General features: G+C 38.8%; 1 protein-coding gene across 1 annotated transcript in view; it reads right to left on the bottom strand.

The window, feature by feature from the left end:
* Nucleotides 1–12,311, bottom strand: part of LOC122798476 — an 820,137-nt gene that overhangs the window by 77,799 nt on the left and 730,027 nt on the right. The gene's annotated exons all lie outside the window — the stretch shown is intronic.

Raw genomic sequence — 12,311 nt, 5'->3', positions numbered from 1 at the left:
AGACCATGTGGGTGTTTCTCTTGTGACCATTGTACATTTTGTAAACATGTTCTAAAAACCAAAGAATTTTAAAGTAAAAATACACCAAAAGTTTTTGATATTCGTATTTTATCTAATTGCAATAGTAGTTGGGTGATTTACCTTGCTGAGTGTCAATGTTCAGCCTTTTATATAGGTCAGACCTCTAGGTCTTTCAAACTTAGAATCTCTGAACATTTGAGTAACATACGCAACAAGGTAATAACCAATGCCTTATACAAACATACTCAAGTTCACACAACTGCCAGATTTTGTTTACCATCATTGATAAAATTGTAGGTTTAAATTTTTCCAAAATTAAATGGCATGAAATTCTAAATAAGAAAGAAAAAATGTGGATCATACGTCTAGGGGGTCTTTTTGCCCTGAGTTTAAATGACCGTTTATGATTTGACTCCAAGCCACTTTTGAATTATGGTGGTCTATATATTTATGTTTTCATATAGACATACTCTTTTTTTATATGTGTTATATTTGTGTGTGTGTATATATATATATATATATATATATATATATATATATATATATATATATATATTTATACATGTACATATAGGGATAAATTGATGTATTTATTTATATGTACAAATATCACAGTATTATTATCCAAAGTATATTATGTTTTTTAGATATGGTGTGTATATTTCTTTATTTTTTGTTGGTAATAGGGCATGGTTGTGATTGGTGGTTTTGTATATCTTGTCAGTATATAAACAGCTTCTTTATCATTATATGATATTTATTCACATTGATAAAGGTCATTGTGACTGAAACCGGTCTGTGACATTAAAGAGCGTTTTCTCTCTTCTGCTGGTCATTCTTGGGTTGTCCTCAGATATTCACCCACCTTTGGAAACTCAGGCCTCTCCTAGTGTACACAGATACCACATTCATGTGCTACATAAACAGGGAGGCACCAGGTCTTACCAACTCTGCAGGTTAACAGCAAAGGCATGGAACCTGGCAACCCAAATGAACATCACTCTCATAGCCACATACATCCCTTCTCAGGACAGTGTGCTAGCAGTCTTCCTAAGCCACTCTCTGGAGGGCATCACAAATGGACTTCAAACAGAGGTTTTCAGACAGTCACCCTTCAGTGGGGCACCCCTCAGATTTCTTTGTGTCACCTTCCAACCATCAGCTCCCCCAGTTTTGAACCAGGGTCCCTTGTTCCAAAACCTGGAGGACAGATGCCTTTTCCTTCCAGTGGAAAGGAAAGTTCCTCTATTGTTTTCATCCTCTGCCTCTTCTTTCAAAAATTCTTCTCAGGGCACAAAAGAAAGCAGTAAAACTCATTTTGATATTTAACCTAACAAAGGGAAATTACAGGAGAATTCCTCTTCAACTGAACCTGATAAATCATTCAAAGAAGATTGCTGCCCCACCCAAATCTTCCATTTCTCAACCTGACCATGTTGATGATAGGATTTTCATTCCTCAAAGACACCTTTCTTTGAAGAGGTAGTTCAATCGTACAAGAGGCCAGGATTCCCACTACTAGCAAATCTTACACTGCTACATGGAAAAGGTTTTCTTATTGGTGCTGCAAACCTAATTAGGACCCACTCTTATCACAAGTTCCTGTTGTACTGCAATATCTTTGTGACCTTCATTTGTCAGGTTTGGCCTGCTCTTCTATAAAAGCTCATCTGTCAGGTATCAGTGTCTACCTCCCTTTTAGCCTTCCACTTATAGTTATGACGGAGGTCAAGCTTTTCCTCAGGGGAGTCTTACATCTTAACCCACCAAGGAAACCCACCTCTTCCCCTTGAGATCTTAATTTTATGTTAGAAAAACTTACATTGCCTCATTCTGAACCAGCATCTTCTGCTTCTCTAAACATCTGTACTTGGAAAGCCATCTTCCTCTTGGCTGTCACCTCTTCTAGGAGAGTTTCTGAGTTACAAGCTCTGATTGCCATTCCCTGTATTCTTATTCTTCACAAGGACAGGGTGACTCTCATGGTTAATCCATCATACCTAAAGTAGTGCATGAGCTGTCCCTTAATCAGGCTGTTCATATTCCCACTTTATTTTGTCAATCCACAGAATATAGGGAGGGAAAGGATCTTACATTCTGTACACATACAGATGCAACTCACAACACTAAATACTTCAGAAAGACTGACCAACTGGTTGTGTCATTTATGAGCCCTAGGCTGGGCCAGCCAGTCTCTAAACAAACTGTTGTAGCTTTGATTTCCAAAGCTATCTCTTTCTGCTACTCATACTGTGGTAAGACCTTGCCTTCCTGCCCTAAAACACATTCCACTAGTGGTTTCCTCATGGACATTCCACAGAGGAATAAACTCCATGTCTATCTTAGAGGCTGCTACTTTGTCCTCTGTATACACCTTCACCAAATACTACTAAATTGATGCTTTCTCCAGGTCCAGAGAAGCCTTTACTTAGTCAGTTCCATTTAGGCTGCTGGACAACTCTTCTACTAAGTAGCTAACCACCCTTCTTTTCTCCTTCAGCTCTAGGAATCACCCATATGTCAGGAATAGTACAACAGTTATTTCAGTTAGGACATAGTACAGTTATGTATGAACTTAACATAGCAGTAGATGTCTTACTGATCACTGTTGCAGTATTCCATCCCACCCTTCATCTCCTATTATCTATCGCACTTCAACCTTCATTTTCCTCTCCCCCTTTGCTTTAACTTCTGCTCTGTTACTTGGGAGTGGGAGAGTTTTCTAACCTCTTTGAGCTACGCCCCTCCTAGCTGACCAGTCTCCTTTGTCATTAGTCTTCAGGCCACTGGCTTGGAGATAGTCTGAGGATCCAGGCTTGTATATCCAGCTATATATCCCAAAGCATATGAGCTGAGGTTATGCATCAGACTTACAACCTAGGGAAGTTAAAGCTTTGGCATCCAGGCCGGATGTCAGTGGTGACAACCCATATTGAAAAGAAACTTGTAAACAGAAAAACAGTGTGGAAACGTGAAGCATAAAAATACCAGTAAAGCAAAAGCCTCACATAGTGACACAGCCCCAGGATCAGAAGTAGGTAGTCTTGGCAAACAGGCCCAAATCCAGTTTAAAAAAAAAAAAAAAAAAAAAAGAGAGAGTCTGAAGAAGCCCCAAGTACTAGAGATGAAAGTGCTTGATCTGGTTTATGTTTTTTATCTCTTCTATTGGTGTTTGTCCAAATAAATAAGTGTGGTTCCTGGAATGAGATTTGTGAGTCAGATTTTTGACGGTTTGCCTAGATTTGTGACTATTTTGCATCTTGTTTTTTTTGTTTTTCTTTTTTTGTTTTAACTGGATTTGGGCCTGTTTGCCAAGGCTAGTGACACCCTTCTGATCCTGTGGTTGTGTCACTACATAAGGCTGTTTGCCTTACTGCTTTATTAGTGACAACCCATATGTCAGGAATATTGGAACAGTGATCTGTAGGATGTCTACTGTTATGGTAAGTTCGTTCTTACACAACTATTCTTTCTCTTTTGTGTGCCTAATTCTCTCGACCCTCCTATCTATCTTCCAATGACACATTGAGCTGTACATCTGTAGCAGCAGTTTGGATCCCCAGGCCAGCAGTTTTACAACACGGTCCTTCCAATGAATATTTAGTTATCCCTTATGTTGGCAACCAGGTAAGCTTGGCTTAATCTCATTTCCACCATTAAATCCTCTTGCTGCTGTTCGATGCCTGAAGTGCTTGGATTTAGGAGAGATCACAGCTACTTAAAGCACATCACATACTGTCATCATAACAAAACATAACTATTTTCTTTTTTAGTCTTTATCTAAGTATTTTTTCCAATATAATCTAGCCTTTAGAGCATTCTAGTTCAAACACAACAGCAATAAAGCTAATTAAAAATCTATTAATACTTGATCAAGCAAGGCAGAAAGCATAGTTGTGTAACGTGCAGTAACCATAACCATAGATGTTCAAATTCCTCACTGCTGTATCCTTTAGGCTATATGGGTTGTTTCCTGCCTAGGAAGCAACAACCAGACAACTTCAAAAAGCTGTTCTCCCCACAGCTTCTCTCTGACTACTGATTGGCTAATCCACTGGCCAGAAATCAGCAGTCAGAGTGAAGAGTTCTTCAGAACATTTTTGCTCATACAAGGATAGAAAAGACTAACAACCTTGAAACAACCAATTCATTGTAATATGGAAACATATACAGTAGAAATACTCCAAACCTTACTTTATATCCCAGCTACAACTATAGACAAGTGTAGGGGGTTGGAGGGTAGGTGCTGCTGCTGAAGCTGCTCAACTTTTTTAAAAGGCGTAGTTCTGTCAAGATATTACCTGGACTGCCTATGCATATCCAGTGTATGTAGACTCTTTTCTTCCTGGTTTTTAGGTTCTTGCTAGAAAATTGGGAGATTGATGGCTATATTCAAAGTAAACTCTGAATCCAGTTCAAGCATAAATGAAGGTTATTCTTAAGGAGACCCTATACCTGTGAGACATCAGATGGAGTTCACCCACCATGAGAGGTTGCAACTCAGATCCTCTTCTTGCAGATGTCAGAGCAATGATGAGCACTGTTTTCTAAGTCTAGAACTTTAAATTCTCTTTCCAACATATACCTATAGAACTCACCCTTATGCAATCAAAATGCACTTAAACCTCCAGGAACCTTGCCCACTTTGACCAGGATAAATTTAAAAATATCTTAAACTCCCAAAACTGGAACCCACTAAAATACTCCCCTGAGATGAAGCCGTTGACTATTTCAACAAACTCTTTTTAAATAGTCTCAATAGCCTAGCTTCTATGCATACTAAATAAACCAAAATTAACCATGCCTCCTGGTTAACAAAACTAACCAAACTATGTTTCTTAGAAACAAAGCATGGAAAATATGGCTGAGAGACAGAACACAACAAAATGAACTCCACTACAAACAACTCTGTAACAAATCAAAAAAGCTAGTAATACAAGATAAAAAAGATTATTTCTCTGCTAAACTATCCACCTCATACAACAATCCCAAACTATTTTGAAAGTCTTTCTCCTCTCTATTTAACCCAGGCACCATCCAAAACCCATCCCCTGCACCAGAAAAAAGCCCACAAAAAATCTCCCAAGCTTTAAATGCCCACTTCATCTCTACCATCCAAAAGCTACTGAAAGGCTGCCCAACCAGCTCAAACAATACACTTCCCACCTCCAACAAAACACACCACCTCCCCTGAAGATTATTCCACTACACAACCAGGCACCTCTTTCACTGTTCAACCTGTACCCACCTCTCTGATTTTGAAATTCCTAAAACAACTCAAACCTTGCTCTCCGTCTGCAGATAATCTTCCCCCAGAATATCTGCAAATAGCAGCTAGCTCAATAGCATATCCAGTTACCATTCTCATAAATCGCTCCCTCTCTGAATCTTATGTTCCTCTCCTATGGAAAAAATCCATCATTACCCCACTACACAAAGGGGATAACTCCCATGATCTTTCCAACTACTGCCCTCTCTCTATACTCTCCCCTCTATCTAAAATCTTGGAAAAAAATGTGTTCACTCACAACTACTTAATCACCTCTCAAATAATGCTCTTCTATCCCCTACCCAGCATGGTTTCCGGCCAGGGCATAGCACCATTACTGCCCTATTATCTTTCACTGACTCTGTCAGCAAAGCCTTAGATGCAGGCCATCCTACCTCAGTAATCTTACTAGACCTATCTAAGGCTTTTGACACAGTGTCACATGCTAAGCTAGTAAACCAACTATCAACACTAGGTTGCTCCCCAAAATCCCTCAGCTGGTTTACCTCTTACCTACAGAACAGGGAACAATCAGTAAAATGGTTAAATGTGCAGTCTCATTGCCAGCCTAACAATATAGGAGTACCACAAGGATTTTAGGTCCACTGCTGTTCAATATATTCATCAATGACCTGCACAAAGGCCCCCTAATCCAGCATATCATCCAATACGCCGATGATTCAACACTGATATCCACCTCAAAAAATTTATCAGACCTCCTCACAGTTACAGAACAGGCCTTTACTTCTATCCAATCATGGCTTATTGATGCACAACTTATGCTAAACCCCCGAAAAAACTAAACTTTTACTTTTTTCAACAAAACCACCCAACATTGACTTCAAAATCCTGGCTAAAGACAGCACAGAAATTGAACTAGTGAAAACAGCCAAATTACTATGTATAACAATAGATGATAAACTCACATATGAAACACACATCCTAGCTTCAACAAAGAAAACCCATTTCAAACTAAGTAAACTATACCTCCACAAACTTTATCTGGATAAATATACCAAAATAAAACTAGCCAATACCCTACTCATCCCCTCCCTTCTATATGGTAGTGCCATTTTTACTATTCTGCACACAACCCTTTGTAATAAATTACAATCCTGTTACAACAAAATAGCCAGATTTGCCTGTGGGAAACCATACCGTTCTCATCACTGTCATGCCATCACCGAGCTAAGATGGCTAGAGTTTTCCCACCATCTACAATACACCCAACTAACCTTAGCCCACAAACTAATTTCTAAACCAAATGACTGCCCTTAACTCAATCCTACAAACATACACCCCCACTAGAACACTAAGATCCTCCTGTAAACGGATACTTACTGTAACAAAACCCAACAAAAGAGCAGGACAATGTCTGTTCTCTCATACCATAGCTAAGCTATGGAATAACCTTCCATTTGAAATAACCCAAATTGACCACCCAAAAACATTTAAAGTAGCCCTAAAATCACATTATCTAGATACTCCATCCTGCACCTGCCTCAAAAGCAAACCACCTTAAACAGTATACTTCCCCAAATACTAAAATGACAACACCTTTGCAAAACACAGTCTTCACATTTACTAGTGTATTCTTACTATACAGGATACTGGAATCTCACCAAAGAAGGTAATGATGTAACATTACTACCAATTGTAAGATTCTTGTTTTTTTCTCCCCATCATATCTTGTGTGTGTACATATTCTGTGATTATTTTCTCCCTGTTATATCAATAATATTGTTAAATTGTATTTTAAATATTGTCTTTCTTTGTATTTTGCTTGTGGAGCTTTTTTCCCCGGGCCTACACTGAAAATGTGTCTCTGACCCAGTGGACTTTCCTGGTCAACAAATGTTAATAATTAAAAATAAATAAATCAGCTTAATGGTCAGGTTCAAATATGTCAGTTTATTCAGCACAAAGTTGAGATCCCTAGGAGGAGCATCCTGTTTACGAGGAGGTCTCGGTTATCATGATGAATAGTTTTCCAAGTCTAGAACCTTAAATCAGCTTGATGGGTAGGGTCAAAATCCCCAGGATCAAAAACCCATTTACAAGGAGTTCTCAAGTGTAAACCTCCTTTCAGAAATTGTTTTATAACAAACAGAAAAGAAATAGTAGGATCCATGGGCAGATATGTTGAAATGGCCACAAGATGAACCTTTACCGAGGAATATGAGAGGCAAGAAGAAACTACGTTTAACAAATAATTAGTATATAGTAGAATAAAACCCCTGATGGGCTCCTGATTATTAGTTATCCACCAACTAGAAAATTTCTTCCACTTACCAGTGTAGTATTTTCCAGTAAGAGGTGTCCTTGCCTGCTTTAGACCTGCTGCACATCTTCATGAAATAAGTGCTTAAAAGAATTAGAAATGAATCATCCAGGTAGTCAGTTGAAGTTGACTGATACTGGGGTGTGAGTAGCTCCAGTCTGTGAGGAAGCTTGTGATAAATTGCCTTAGCCATTTCCATAGGAAGAGACCACCAATGTTGCCTGAGAGGAAAAGGGTGTCACCATAATGATTTGGGGGTATCCTGTTGAATCTTCATAATTTCCCTGGATATCAGTGAAAAGAGTGAAAACACATACAGGAACATTCCATTATAAGGGAATGAAAATGCATCTGTTTTCCACACTTGCTTGCAGGGAGACCTCAAACAAAATTTGTTTAGTTTTCTGTTTTGAAAGGAAGCAAGCAAATATATTTGAAGTGTCCCACAGAACTAAATCATTTCCTGGAAGAACCCCTCATTCAGTTTCCATTCCTGAGGGTCTGTCCTGACCCTACTCAACTTGTCTGCTACTACATTTTGCTTTGAAAGAATGTAAGATGTCTGCAGGATTAAGGAATGCTGATGAGATACCTCCCAAGCCATCAAAGCCGGGCTGCAGAGGGGGTATGACCTTGTACCGCCCTCCTTGTTTGTGCACCACAACTGCAGTATTGTCTGTAATCACTTGTAGAAGTCTTGAGGACTATAGATGATAGGGAAGACTTCAAGGCATGGATCACAACCAACATCTTCTTTATGTTGATTTGCTTTGGTCTGTCTGAAGGACTCCACAGCCCTTGTACTTTTACCTTATAAAAACTGCATCCTACGCAAAATTTAACGGCTGTGGAAAGAAGGGGTGACCTAGGCTCAGCTGAATTTATTGTCTCCAACAGTGCAGTTCCCTTTTTATAAAACCTAAAATTGGAATTTTATATGCCAGAGACTGTAAATGCTCCATCCATGTGTGGTTTTTAGAAACAACTGCATCTTTCTCATGTGTAACCTGACAAGAGGAATCATGAGAGTTACAAAAGTGATGAATCCTTGTATAGTAAGAAATGATCTTGCGGAAGTCTGAAACTGCTTGGAAAGTTGCAGGAAGGATTGCAAATAACAATTTACCTTCTGTTGTGTCACAAAGGCCTTTTGAAGAGAAGTATTTAGAAGGAATCCCATAAACATAATGCTATGAGATGGAGTCAAGGAGGATTTTGAAACGTTTATCTGGAAGCTCAGATATATCAAAAGACACATAACCCAAATTAATGGCTGTTAACATCTGGTTAAAGACTATACAAAAATAAGCAAGCCATCTAAATATGGAAAAATGTGAATGCCATTTAACCTGCAGTAAGCTTTGACTGATGCTAGGCATTTTGTGAACACCCTTGGAGCTGCAGATAAAGCAGGAAAAATGAGGAGTAGCAAGTTCTCTAAGGTTAATATTTTGAATTTTGGTACTTTCCATACAGATGTAGAAACAAAAGATCTGAAACTTGTCTCCAACAGACCTCTTTCTTTGGTGCCAGAAATATTCTAGAATAGAACCCTTTGCCCCTTTGACTTGTGGGCACTGGTTCCATGATACCTTGGATATGCAAAGACTGAAGACCCTGAGGAAAAAATTCTCTTTGGTTCAAAGTGTGGGCAGGAATTCCAATGAAAGAATATTTTTGTATACATTGCCACCTGTAACCGTCCTGCATTACTTTTAGTACCCAGGAGTCTGAAACAATCTTTTGCCAAAGAGGGTGTTGAAGACCTATTTATAGGACAGATTTATAGAGATACTGGCCAGACGAGAGGGAAGGGGAGGAAAGATTGCTGACATAGTTATTCTGATTACTGGTATGTCCCTTTGTCTGAAATAACCTGTTTCTCATTCTGGTGTAGGTTGTGGTGGTACAGCGATTAGTGTTGTCGCCTCACAGCAAGAGGTTCTCCCGTTCGATTCTCGGCTGAAGCGCCTTCTGTGTGGAGTCTGCATGTCCTCTCTGTGGTCAAATGACGTTAAAGACATGCAGGTAGGTGCGTGCGTGAATGGGCGTGCCTTCTTTGAAGGTTGGGCGTTGGGCTGGCAACTCGGCACCGTAAAAATCCACTGCCAGTCATTAGCAAACGGGAGTTCTGCTGTGGCAAACCCTAACCTGGAAAAGCCAAAAGACTTTAAATTCTTTCTTTCTGGTCATCTCTTTTTAGCACCCCTTTTCACCTGAAAAAGGCTAGTTTTGTTTATTTTTTACTATTTTTTTGTGAAAGAAGGAAGCCTTTAAGATTTGTATTGAGGTACAGAAAAAAAATCTTTAAAACGTCCTGAATCACCCCCTCCCTTATTATATTGTTTGAGAACTTGGATAGCAGAAGATCCAAACAATACTTCATTATCTAAAGCAGAATCTAAGATTTCAAACTTTACTTCATCAGTAAACATTTGGTTACGTACCTGTGCATATATTCTCATCTCTGTAACAATAGTAGTAGCTCTAGACACAATATCTGCCCAATCATCCCCACTCTTCAAAGAATATTTAGATACCTGAGACGGGGTAAAAAAATCTTATTCAAAAAAGAGCTTTCTTTTGTAGGAACAGTGGCAGCCAACTCCCTCAGACTGTCCAAATGACAAAACATTCATTTCCACATAGATGCCTGATAATTCACAATTCTGAAGGCTAAACTGGAAGAAGAATAAAATACTCTCTTAACTATGTCATCCAACATCTTGCCTTCTTGTTACTAACAGAAGGATTTTTATTAAGGACCAACCTGCAGGAGACACAGTAGAAACTGCTGATGATCAGATCTAAGGTGAGAGAAAAAAATCTGTTCCCTGTTGGTATCTTCAGTCCAAAATACACTGACAGAAAAGCCGTATAGTAGGTTGTCACAAAGCGAGCATAAGCATTACATTGACACACAAATCCCTGCCTGTCCATATGTAAACCTTTTTTTACTTAAAAATATTGAAGTTTACACCAGCAGTACATAAATTCTCACAAATGTAGCCCTAAATACATTAACAGAGATCTCTAACTAAAAATAATGGTCCCAGACAGAAAACTTTCAATATTGTGAAAAAATACTGGGTTTCTTAAAGGAAAAATTCTATTTTAAGTAAAAAAAATAAATAATATATATATGGATTCACTTTATAAGCTCGAAATTCTGAAATCTTGAATTACAGAATCTCAAGCCCATAAAGTAAAAAATCCAAATACCTGAAACTACACAATCACGAAGCCTTGAATCCCGAACCCGCAAAACTGCGAAATTCAAACTCCCAACACTTTCAAACACCATTACAACATACACGCACACAACTAAATAAGCACACACACCTGCCCTTATGATATGCAGGAGGGCAAGCTCCCCTGCACCCCCCACACCCCTCCTACTTAAATATTCTAACTCCAAGGTTGCACTACATACACACAGACACAAAGCACCACCACACAAACATCACAGTAACAACACACTCTACAGTCCCTACCCAACAACCTTAAACATAAACACCTACCTGAATCCACAAACACAGCGCAACACCAGAACCGCTAATTCAAAATCTTCCACATTCGAGATTTTGAATTTTTTGCTTCTGGGGTTGCGATCTTTGGATCCTTCCACTTTATGAACTCGAGATACTGAATTCTGAGATTTCAAAAACAGAGGTCTTAGCCGATTCTGCTCAGGTGAAGCCTAAGAGATGCTTCTCCTTGACATAGCTAGAAAGTACCGAATAAATCTTCACTTGACTTTTGAGGTCCTTCCTTGGGATTAGCCAGCTAGCAGTCAGAGCGAAGGTATGAATATGTGTGTGTGTGTGTGTGTGTGTGTGTGTGTGTGTGTGTGTGTGTGTGTGTGTGTGTGTGTTGGGGGGGGGAGGTAGAACATTTTGAAGCTAGCCAATTGTTATTTGCAGCAGTGGGAATGCTGAACACCAGTAGACAAAATTATTCAAATGGCATGCATCAGTCCCCTTTCTTCTCTTTTAAACCTGTTGAGTTAAAAAGTAAATGTATAGGACATCAACTATATATGAAATTATTCTCTAAATTGAAATATTTACTAACTGCAGCCACCATTAAGATTTGCAAGTACAGGCTGGTGAAAACAAACGTAGGACTACACAATACAGCTATTAACTGCTTTATACATATCTGGGATATTTTAAGGAGAAGGAAGGACAGTGAGAGAGACAGGGAGAAGAGAAGGGATAGGGAGTGAGGAGGGCACAATGAGAAGGAATGGGAAACCTAGAAACAAAGTAAAGCAGTACTACTACTCCATCAGTTACATCAGTTTCCTCCTTGTCACCCTCTTGTATATATTTATGCAGTTCAATGAAAGATGCAAATTAATATTCAGCATTACCAATAATTTTAGGATGACTTCCAGCCAGATTTTTGATATAACACCGTATTTCTCAGTCTTCTCTCCTAACCTAAAATTGTATCCCTTAGCAGGTAATGTAGTTATGATAAATCTGTTTTCTAAGGATTTCTCTTACTTTACTATGATACCGATTACTGAATTTTTGCACCTTACATATTGAGATACAGATTTCTTCATAACAGTAACTTTCAGAGGCAAAGATTACGTTGGAAAGTAACTTGTCTGAGTCCATTCTAAAGTGAATACTTTAACAGTTCCACCCCTAAATACTGACATACCTACTTTAGTTTGAGGATCCACATATTAGTTCTTTTAAAGATGCAATGGTCTGTACAGGTTGCAGT

Source organism: Protopterus annectens, chromosome 3.part1 (assembly GCF_019279795.1).
Source record: "Protopterus annectens isolate FY-2018-M chromosome 3.part1, PAN1.0, whole genome shotgun sequence".
Taxonomy (NCBI): domain Eukaryota; kingdom Metazoa; phylum Chordata; order Ceratodontiformes; family Protopteridae; genus Protopterus; species Protopterus annectens.
This window is presented reverse-complemented; position numbering and strand designations above follow the sequence as displayed.